Source organism: Apteryx mantelli, chromosome 10 (genome assembly GCF_036417845.1).
Source record: "Apteryx mantelli isolate bAptMan1 chromosome 10, bAptMan1.hap1, whole genome shotgun sequence".
Taxonomy (NCBI): Eukaryota; Metazoa; Chordata; class Aves; order Apterygiformes; family Apterygidae; genus Apteryx; species Apteryx mantelli.
This window is the reverse complement of record NC_089987.1, coordinates 5,612,613-5,623,655: the sequence shown is the minus strand read 5'-3', so window position 1 is coordinate 5,623,655 and position 11,043 is coordinate 5,612,613. Positions and strand designations below refer to the sequence as shown.

Sequence of the window (11,043 nt, the reverse complement as noted above, 5' to 3'; positions counted from 1 at the left end):
CACAGGTAGTTTAAAAGAAATTATATATTGCAGAAATCATGATTAAAAAGTAGATTTTATGCACATCTGTTGGATCCAGCCTCTGGCATACTGGAATGCAAGTTGCAACTGAAAATTAAAAGTTGGACACTTTTTACCAAACAAATCCCTGATTGTTGTCCCGGGGCTCACCCTTTTCTAGTCTGTGTTTATTATTCTGGCTGACATCTGTTCTTATTTAGTAATTGGCCTTAGGATATGTAACTTTGGTGAGTCTAACGGTGAGTTATAGAGTCATTTGGTTTTATTTGTTTTTTGTTTGGTTACTTTGCCATCTTTACTGGAACCCCTGATGACAACTGTATCTAGCGCGTGCTTCTCATTTTGCACAGCAAAAGAAAGTGGCAGCACTGAAAGGCTGGGGAAGAGCTGTAAAATATTGGCCATTTCTGTGGTTATGTCACTAGACAGCCAGTGGAGAAAGCCGTTATGGGCAAGTGCTGGTGGCCACCTGCCGAAGGAGCATCACTGCATTTTAAGAAGCTTTAATAAGCAGGACTGTTAATATGACTGGAGGTAAGGAAGTTGGTTATGAAAGTTTTAAAGAATTATGGTTTTCAAATGAGGGCTCTGAAAGTGAGTTTTGAGTTGGATGAGACTGGTATTTGAGAAGAGTGGTGAGTTCTGAGTCCCTGAAGTGAAGAGCAAGTTTGCTATTGACTCAAGTGGGAACAGGGGTTAATCCTAAGACTGCTTTCCAGCCCTGTGAAGTAAGACAGTGAGCAGACCCTACAGCTGTTACCAATCAGTCAGGTTATACTCCGGTCATTTTACACTGGCTGGCTTAGTAATGTTTTATGCACAACTTTGTTGTGCAGGCCAAAGCCATCCATATATTATAACATATATATACAATAAACCCAAAGCCGATTTTTCATTAGTAGAGGCCAAAAAGAAGGGTGGGAGGCATCGGAATAATCACTTTTTCTAATTTCCTGAGCATGAACAAAAGCGTAGTTATTTCTAAACTGAAGCATTTAAAATTGAACTTATGTGACTGTTAGAATGACTTCATACCAGAAGAAATACATGAATATTAGAGAAATTTCCAGAAGATCTTGCCAGTTTGACTCTCTGCTATCCTGAGAAGAGAGGGAACAACTTCCATGTTTTTAGGAGTGAGTACCTTGACTTATATGTGGGGTTTTTGTTTATAGTTGCATAAGAAAAATTGCTATAACCCCCACTCCCAGAGTGGGGGCCGTACTTTTTATATATACCCTTTGTTTCAAACGGATGCTTCCAGGGAACTTTCAGGTCTCGGTGATATCCAGACACACTGACTGTTTTATATATGTTTCTAGTTAGCTAGTCTGGGCATAGTTTTGCACAGGTACAACTAAACTGGCTCATATTTCATTCGCTTCAATTGCAGGGTCAACATCTGACCATCAGCACCCATCTGTGTGGGTGAGACCTTCAGACCTCCAAACATATTTTGTCTGGGACAAAAATATGAGAGTTTGGTAATTTTTCCAAAGGAGGCTGGTTCTGGGGTCCTTTCTGGACAAAACTGTGCCTGGCTTAGCCTATTTTGTGGCTGCATTTCAGATTCTCAAAGTGGTGCAACAACCAGCTATATTCTGCATTGTAGAGTCATTGTATTTCTAGGAGCATTCAGAGAAACTTCATTTGAAATAAAATTCAGGGAGACTTCAAAGGAATAGTGTTCAAATGAAAGATTGTGGCTCTTGCAAGGTGGCATGGAGAAATCCAGAGATTAACAGAGTGGTTTTTTTTCCTCTCATTTCTTAAAAAAGCTAGAGCAGATAAACAGAGAGTAACGCTACTGACAGGGAGCAACCAGCACATTGGATCCTGAGAAGCTTGAGGTGTAATTGTTCCTGCTGAAACTTGTCAGCTGATGTAGTGCTGCCTGGTATGCAGATACCAGCGTAGGCAGTATTTCAATAGCCATTGCATTTGTCATTCACGCTGAAGATTAGAGCTGTTGCTTTTCATTTTTAGATGTATTCTGGCAACCTTGAGGCAGTGGGATTTGACCATAAGAGAGGTAATTGCTTTTACTTTTGCAGCATGTCCAAATCATAAATCAAGAATCACTGACATGTCACGAAAGGAGACAAATTTTAAATCTCTTTAATAGGATAAATGGGTTTTAAACATGCGTATAGGTCATCGTAACCTAAGCTAATGATTCTGGCTTTAGCAGTCTGAATGAAAGTAATTACAGTGATATAAAAAGTCTCAGCAGGTTTAATGCCTAGAGTATGTAGATTAAACAATCCAAGTTTATAAGCCTGTTTATCTTTTTGCCTTTAGCTTTGGAAAGAGTACTGAACAAGCTGGAAAATAATCCTGTGAGCTAAGCATTTTGATCTTGCTAACCATCGTGAGTGAGAAGAGTAAGGATGGTTCAGTGGTCAAAGGATGATGCTCAGATTCTAGTGGAGCCAACTCAGCCTTTCCTACCAGTCAGAAAAAAAAGGAGCTCTGCAAAATTTAAAGAATGTAGCTCTTCCCACAGAGCCTTTCAGAAGTGATCTCTTAATTCAACTGTTTTGCTGCCAAGAGATTTACGTTCTGGTAATGTTTCCTCCCACCCTGACAATTCAACTGTGATTGGTACTTTCCCTCATGGCATAGAAGCTCAAGTTTCAAACTTCAAAATAAGATATGAAAGATAAAACAAAGATAAAGGAGTGTGAGAATGAAAGATCTAAAGAAAACAAAATGACAGTGATTAGTATAAGTGACAGACAGTGAAAGAAGTAAAGGAAAGAAATATGAAGATGCTCAGGAAATGGGTTTGAACACGCTCAGCTCTGTGGGCATGTAATGTTACAGGTCATGTTAACCTACCCCTCTTCTTTCCACACCTTCTCCATCATCTCCTTCAAAACCAAACTTAAAAAGGTGCTGTCTGGAAGACTGTGAATTGTTACAAAACCAATTACTTCAAAGTCCTACTTGCCTTGCTTGATTTTGTAGCATCCTATCCCACAAACAACTGTGACGGGGGTGATCTGGTCTGACACTTGGGTTTGCAGCGAGAACAGGGACTGCCATGCATCCTGGCAGCTTAGCAATGCTCAAAGTTTGAACTACTCTAGTTGGCTTTGGCTGGTAATGGGCCACGTGCAAATGGGAGAACCTGGTCTTTCTTCCTTACTGCTGCATTCCTGGGAGTGTGGAGGGGATATCGGAGGTGGGACAATGCACATCAGTGCTCCCACCCTTGCCAAGTCTGGCAGTGCTTATTTCTTTGCTTGCTTTCTGTTGGGGGGAAAGAAAATCACACTGGACTTTTTGTCATAATGCAAAAAAATTATTGCCCTTTAGCCACAGTAATTTCATAACAGTGATCTGTGCGAATAGCAGTCGTCATCTGTCCCAGGTTTCCTGTGGGCATGCACTGTCAGCAGTAAGTTGCTGACACCAATCCACCAGCATATGTGGAAATCTCTAATGCGTGTATGACACAAAGAACAAAGAGAAAAAGATGAAGATGTGCATCTGACTGAAAATGGCCTGAGGGTGATTTATTTATTCCACTGCTGTGTGTGAGAATCATTCCACTGCTGTGTGTGAGAATCATACCTTTTCTGAAAAAGGGGTTAGAAATCACTGCCTTCTGCATATCTCAAAGCAACTTAATGCCTTTAATTTCTCAGACAAACTCAATTCACCGCCTGAAAGAGAAAATCCTAAAGGGTCAATTTAATTAAAAAGATGAATGGGGGAAAGCAGAACAAATATGATATAATTATTGTGTTTTAATGTATACACAGCAGTGTAATCATGTTGCGTGCTTGGCATAGATGAATTAAGGGAATAAGAAGTTTAAAGCTTAGCATTTTCAAAAGTGGTTTTTCACGAAAAATCTTGTCAAAAGTTTATGTGGGGATTTGGCTGTTTTGCAGTCTCCTTTGAATTGCATGTTCCTGCAACAGTATAGTGTTTATGTCCTTTCACCCCAAATGCCATCACTTGTTTACAAACGTTTTGGTTTAGATATTAGAGTGGGAAGCACTATTCTTAAAAAAGCAGTGACTCGAAAACATCACTTTGGGCCATGCTGCTGCTCCCTCTGCATTTTTCAAGAATTCTCAAGGATCGAAAAAGGCTAGTAAAAAAAGAAAGGTCGATGTTAAAAACAAGAAGATAAATGACTCTGCTCAACCCAGCGGTTTACCGTGTGCTGTGGAGAGGCAAAGGGGGCGTGCTGGCAGGCGTGCATGCACCATAACGAATGGCCATGGTAGTAGCGCAGCGGCAAAGCTTGAGCAGCGTCAGCTGAATTTGAGTGTCAGGCAGCAAAGGGTGCCTGAGCATGAATGAGGGCATCTTGACCGACGTGCCATGCGCCAGGTAGAGCTTAAAGCTAAAATCTTGCAGACTGGATTTGTCTGCAAGACAGTGGTTACAGCCAGTATTGCAACTGCATTTAATAAGGTCCCTTTGTTGGCTTATGTCGGCAAATTTGAATTCTTGAGCCTTTAGTTTTAAGGTGAAAGTGACGCTAGGGTTGCTGATGAGTCCCAGCAGTGTTCTGGAAAAGGTCAGTGAAGGACCTAATTAATCCCAGCAGACCATCCTGTCAATCCCAGAATTGCTATAGTAGGCAGCAGGCGGATAGCGTTGCAGGAGGACAGGCTGGGAGAAGCTGTGGCAAGGAAGAGGATGGAGCAGGGAAGGGAGAGGGGGATATAACATCAGTGTGAGATGCCTGGGCTGCAAGGCAAGCATCGAGAGATGCTGGGCAGCTATCCCTTTGAGAGAAGGGCAGTGTTTCTGTGTGCGGTGGAGGAAAAGGGAGCTCCCGACCTGAGAGAGAGTCTGTGTCCTTGTCTGTCCTGAGACCATCTAACCAGGGAGCAGGGGGAGTGTTGCATCTGCATTCAGACGGGAAGGGTAAGGGGCTGTCTGAAGGTTTGTTTGCTTGTTTGTTTGTTTTTAAAGCCTCTTGAGAGAATTGCTGAACATCAGAGCTTTCCTTGGTGAGGAAGGGAGGAAATGTGGATTTTCACCCTGAAGTTACCGGAGACCTTTAGTTGCAATATGCAATGTCTGTATCCTGCTGTCTCAGGTGAATTCATGTCCAAATAGGGGAGTCTTTCTTTTTTATAAGAAGGGGATTATGGGATGTTTCCTGACTGTGCAAGCTGAGAGGCAGCTCTTGTAATCTGTAGTATATCTGGCTGCTATAAAAATACTCAGCACCAGCAGAAAATATTCAGTCCAGCCATTTTTTTGGGAATTGGTTTAGAAGTGCCAGATGCATCTTGGAGGCAATCTGCTGTGTAAACATTTGTGCAGCCTCCCTGTATCCCCTGGAAATAGGCATAAGAACAGCTTTTTGTTTTCTCACTCTCTGCTACTTGATTAGCTCAAGAGGATGCTCTTGTTCGGGCGGTGTGCAGGTCTGGGTAAGGAGAGAAAACAGGTCTGATGAAACAGTTTGCCTTCCTTTGTCTGTGTATTGAGGTCTGATGGTCTCACATTCCTGGGATCGGAATACACCATTTTGGAAACTGGTTCCCCACAGCCTCTGCTTTGTTTTGGTCTAGGCTGGTATTGAAAAGTCCTTGCTCCCTTGCTGTTTGACAGTCCTGCAATAGAGGTAGTGGAAGCAGTGTCGCTATTGCTAACGAGAAGAGATAGCCACCAAAGGACGTAGCCTCCTCCATTATGGCAGCTGTGAAGTACCTGACAAGGTCCTACCTGAACTGTAGGATTTGTGATATACCTACACACCCTTTTTCTTTCCAGAGTGACATTAGTGCTATTTTCTCCAACAGGAGCAAATACTTGAACATCTGAGCTATATAACAGCTGCCTTCATCTGACAGCTCCTGAATCTCTAGGACTGATGTTTTTGGGAATCAGAAGAAATTTTGACTCTTTTATGGGAGAAAGAGAGATTATGTCTGTTAGTGTTGCACTAGCACACATGCAGCTTGGCAATAATGCTGTCAGAGCAGCAGTAATGCCACCAGAGTCCCTGGGCATGGGCACCAGGATGGCTGAGAATAGCATCCGGCCCATGCTGCAATTGCAAGGACCACTAGAGATAAAGCAAATGCTTCCTGGAGAAACGAAAGCTCTTCAGACATACTTTCTTTAACTCTTTGAAACTTTGATGTAACCTGGGTTGTTTTTCTGGTTCTTAATGCAAGTATCTACATGTAATTAATTCCTAGTGCGGTAATTAACTTTTAATACCAAAGTGTTTAAGTAAGTGAAGTGTCTTAATTTTTACATTAATTGGCTGGGATTCTCTCTGGGTTGTCACATAAGCTGTTTCAGCATCACAGAACTCTTTGTGTGCCAGACACACAGTCCCGTACATGCTGCATCTCAGTGCAAATCCACTGCAATGACGGAATTGTTTTCTGTGGCTCAAGAGCACATTTGCACCCGGAGGTGCTGCGCGGCGACGCAATGGCAGTGCTTCATCAATTCCTCTCTGCGTGGAAATAGCATCCGGTAGAGGAAACCCACTCCAAGCTCCTCCTGGAAGGCAATTATTCTGCAGAGTTAGTGAAACAAAGCACAGCCGAATCAATCTTCACCCTCTCAGATGGTTGTGGAGCAAAAGGAGGTAGGGTCATCCTGCCAGATTTTAATCCAGACGGATAACTCTTGGAGCAGCCAGGGCCTCTCTTCGTCCCCCAGCCTTCTTCCAGCGGTGCTCCCTCATCAGGCCTTTTTTTGAGGGAACGGCAATGGCTGGTCAACCTGGCTGGCGGGTGGCTCTGCCTGCTCCTTTGAGGCAAGGTGCAGTTTTCCAGTCTAGATGGCGCGACCCAGAGTCTAATGGCCTTGGGGGCTCTGGTGCAGTCACTTACTCCCGTCCAGTGCCTTGGGCTTCACAAAGAGTAGATGTTGCCGGTGGATAACCAAATAGATTGGAGCTTGGCCTCTCTGCGTTGGTGCTCACGGCTGTCTAGGGTGGGTAGGACCCTGCTGGCTACCACGGTGTGTTGGTAAAAATCCTAATTCAGATCGCAAAACATTCTCTTGCCTGTTTGGCTCTCGCTGTTTAGATAACTGTTTAGACAGCAATCAGAACAAGCACATCTTTGCCAGCATATTTACTAGGCAATTTACTACAATTTACTAAATATTTACAGCATATTTATGCCTGAGCTTTAGCAACAAATCCTCTCGCATGCAGGGAAGTTTTGTGCTATGAGGAACGATGCCAAACACCAAAAAATTCCACAGAATCCGTAAAAGTCGCGCAAGTTTTTCCCAACATAAACATCTCTTCTGCAGTTGAGCTGCAGTCTCTTTAACTCTGATGATATAATTGTTGTAAGATTTAACTGGGAGGCAAGTAGATAATTTAGCTATTTTTTTCATAGTGATAGATGAAGAGGAAAATCAGGCTTTCTAAGTGACAGAGACATTATGTATGATCATGCAGAACTATAAAACTGGTAAAGGGATATTAAACATATTATTGTTCACTTGGTGGGTCAGGCTAATTAAAACATCAGTATCTTTATAATTTTTGTCACCGTCAAGGAGGCTGCAACAGGTGAGATGACATTTCAAAACAAGAGTTCTCTCTCATGTGCAACGCGGGGACCTGCCTTTGCTTCTCCAGTCAACACGGGGTGCAGCAGCCGTGTGGGGCTACTGGCCCAGGTGCCTTATTGCCTTCCTGATGTACTTCTAGACTGTCCCATTGAGGAACACACACTGAAATAGCATAGCTAAGGGAAATGGTGCTGGTTTTCAGTGAAAATAAATATCAGTGCAAGTATTTTGGCCTGGGTGTAAGCGTGTTATGAACTGTGGTGAAAGATGAAGCTGTTACGCTAGAAATTAAGTGGCACAGAAAAAAAAGTGGTAAGTAATATAATGGGATCCTTTACTTGATCTCACCTTTTAGGCAGCTGAATGCTTCTTTATACCTGAACTAATTTATCTGGGTTAAGTGGAGTTTACCACCAGGGGAACAGGAAGAAAAGCAGAGAATTTCTGTGGCTGAGGTGAGCTGCATCGACAAGACTGGTGTCCTGGGGACTCCTTATCTCAATATATATTGCAGAGAGAGACAGACAAGACGGTTCCCATTTATGAACGATACAGCTAAAAGTGATGACAAGCAAATTAACACAACCTGACACGCTGCAAGGTGCCAGCAGGAGAGGACTAATGAAGCATCCAGAACCCCGGGAGCTGTAAATTCAGAGTTAGCTTCAAGACATCTGTCATACAAGCCTAATGCTCCCTTTCCAAGCTGCCAGGAGATGGCCTATGCCAGGGGAACATAATTCAGATGGGCAGGTGGGTTCAAAGACTTATCCTGGTAACACTGAACTTCACCTGGCCCCTAAACCAGGCTAGTTCTTATTGGTACAATGTACCACATCATAAACTGTTTCACAGCTCTAGAAGATGGAGGAAGGCCTCCACTTTGACTTGGCATCTTCAGTGTTACAATTTTTTTTAGAAAGATTAATTTGCTGTTTCTATAAAAGCATCATCATCCCCATCGTATGCATTTTATGGGGCCGGACTTGTGTCCAATTGCTGATATTACAGAGTCCGTCCTGCAGTAGTTAATTCTCACCATAGGCATGGGACTATGGGAAAAGTTATTTGCAATGAGCAAGTCTGGACTTCTTTTTCTTTTTAATAAGGCTTACATTTATGCACTTAATTAATGAAAACCTAAGGATAAAAACAGTAGGAGCCAATCTGAAGGGCCTATGCAGGTGGATTGCAATCAGGTGTGTGGTACACACTGTCCCAACTTAAAACTTTAATTAGTTCAAACAGAAATTAACTCTGCAAAATTTCTTTTTCAGCTGAGGAAAGAGAATAGTGCCAGCCATTCAGCCTACTTTTCATCACCCATCCTTCCCAGCCCTTAGCTAAGCTCGCTGTGCTAAGGCAACTGATTTTCTCATACTGAATAAATGCTTACTGCCAAAAATACTTAGAATGGATGCACAGGATGCCCTGATTAAAATCTGAATCCTTGCAAACAGCAAAGACAAAGAGAAAAAAATACAGGGCTTGAATTTACAAATGAAAGCATATTTCAAGCACAGTTCAGAAGAAAATATGAAATATTCCCAGGCATAAGTGAATTAAGAACCATTGCTATTTTGTGTGCATGCAGCCGTTTTCCAGAGTCTAACCAGGGCTTGTCATTTACTTATTTAAAAAAAATCATTTCAAGGGGAGGAGGCCAAACCCCATCACCAGCAGCCTCTTATTCATGGTTATGTAATGTCCACCTGGAAAGTATGAGAGGCTGGAAGCCCTTCAGCCCCTCTGCAGGATTTGTCTCTGGCCAGCCACGTTCTCTCTAAAAAACAGTCTCCTTTATAGAGATTTACCACGCTGTTGGACGAGGAATGCTGTATTACACAGTTCTTCCTTTGGGCCATACATAACAATCCGAGTTCAGCTGAAAAGCAAATAAAAACATTTGTTCATAATGACCAAATAGATGACACAGATATAAATAAATAAATAAATAAAAACTTGAGGAAATAAGAGAAACTGTTTTAATTCACTAGGGTTAAACTGGAGAGAGCTCTCTCTTCCTTATCACCTAATCCTTTTCTGACAACAGGCTCTCAGAGATTCCTTCTCTGTGCCCATATTAACCCTCAGGATGTATCTGTTGTAGAGATCACCATCAGAGAGCATTAATTAGAGTGCTTCTGTCTCTTGTCGGAGCTCTTACAGCCAGTCTCCTCTCTGAAGTGCATCTAGGCAGATTCAATTTTTCACCTTGAAACGTCTTTTGTTTCCTTTTTATCTAGGTGATTGTCTGGACAAGTTTCTTAATTAGATGAAGCATAACTTTATTTTCTTAGATCTCTTTGTCAGACCAGGATTCTCCTTTTGTACTTGGCTTCTGGCCTCCATGAGACTCCCCACTTTGGTGATTTTTTTGCATTTTTCAGTAGGAAGTGTCCCTCGCACAGGACCTTGTTATGAGTTTAGTCTTTAACAGATACGTTTAATATATTTATTTCTTGTAGGCATTTGCATATGTAGCCTATTATTGGCTCAGGCCTGTGACCAGGCATGAAAACAATCAACCACTTTGGGGAGACAATAAGTTTCTCCTAAGTGCATTGTGCTGCCACTGTGGTTCCATAGTTACTTGTCACTTACTTTTATTCTTTCAAGAGGCCTTATCCAGAAATACAGTTGCTATCAATTTTGTAGCAATTCAGAGAACATATGAATGATAGTTTCTTAATATTCCATGATCTCACAGCAGCTGCCACAGAGGGATTGTATAATGACAGAGTTTGTGCAACCAGAAGGGCAAGTTGTTCTGCAGTTAAATGGGAGATGCTAGAGTTGTGTTGCAGTCTGCCATCTGTCATAAAAATACAGCTGAAAAGGCAGATAGGGTAGAATTTATATCATGATTGTGTCCTTGCAATGCACGGTGTGCTCTTCCTCCCACAAAAATACCGCTTGGCTTTGACAGGGAAAACCTGTGGTTGATCAAAAATGATGGATGTCTGTGAAGATGCCCATATGGCGTGATCAGCGATGGATGGTAGGCTGTCAGTATGCTAATGAGCAATACTGTCTCCTCCTGAAGTTACCCGCATTTGTATCACTCGCCGGCTGACAGCAGGAGAGGCTCAGCCTTTCTGTGTCTAGATGTAAACTGTCCTGTGCTGAGTATTGTACAATGGGTAGGGTATAAATGGAAGAGAAAACTGAAGATATCATGAACATACTCTTATCAGTCATGAAGATTCCTGCAAAGCCAGCCTAGCCTTTAGTTTTTGGAAGTGTCTTAGACTTCAGAGCAAAGTAATCTTTGCTTTATGTCACATCAAGAGCGTCAACTAGGTCAAGAAGGTGAATTAGGTGTAAGCTTTGGGTGCCAATAAACACTACTGAAACACCCACTTACACTGGAAATAGGAAGACTCCTATAAGTCCTGGCAGAGCTAAGCTATGTCTCCAGGGACTCCCCAAACAGATGTATCGCCCTGTTGAGTGCAGGATCTGAGCTGGTAATTCTTCTTAGAAAATGACTTG

At 42.4% G+C, this 11,043-nt stretch overlaps 1 long non-coding RNA gene across 2 annotated transcripts in view; it reads left to right on the top strand.

Moving 5' to 3' along the window:
- The first annotated feature begins 1,056 nt into the window (after nt 1–1,056).
- The window catches only part of LOC136992846 (uncharacterized), a 37,678-nt gene continuing 27,691 nt past the window's right edge, over nt 1,057–11,043 (top strand). For both annotated transcript variants that reach the window (XR_010885280.1, XR_010885279.1), the window contains exon 1: nt 1,057–1,157. This is a non-coding gene — a long non-coding RNA (uncharacterized lncRNA). The remainder of the gene's footprint in view (nt 1,158–11,043) is intronic.